This window comes from Penaeus monodon, chromosome 21 (assembly GCF_015228065.2).
Source record: "Penaeus monodon isolate SGIC_2016 chromosome 21, NSTDA_Pmon_1, whole genome shotgun sequence".
Taxonomy (NCBI): domain Eukaryota; kingdom Metazoa; phylum Arthropoda; class Malacostraca; order Decapoda; family Penaeidae; genus Penaeus; species Penaeus monodon.
Window position 1 is genome coordinate 3,088,440 of NC_051406.1, and position 432 is coordinate 3,088,871.

Sequence of the window (432 nt, forward strand, 5' to 3'; positions counted from 1 at the left end):
TGATATCCTACACGATTTACACAAATGTCTGAGTTGATATTACATTATGTGTTGTAGATTAGCAAGTACTGGATTCACAGTACTGCTTCTGATAGTCTATAATTTATAATGGTGTCTTTAATGATCAGGTTTTAATAGTACTTCCGGCTTAGCAGTTCAGCATCGATTTTTTTTTTTTTTTATTATTAACTCCAATTAACTGCACATTTTCAACCCGAAACCAAAATGTACTTTTTGCTAAATGGACTCAGATGGATGTAGATACAATATCTTTTTTTTATATAACTTCTCGGTTAAAAGAGACAAGTTCTCGAACGTAGCGTAAGATAGGAGATAAAAAACTGTTATCTTTTATCCTCTTAACACGCTGGTAGTTATCGAAATCCTTGGAAAAATATTAAACCAAGTGAATTTTTAGGATAATTTCCCGTA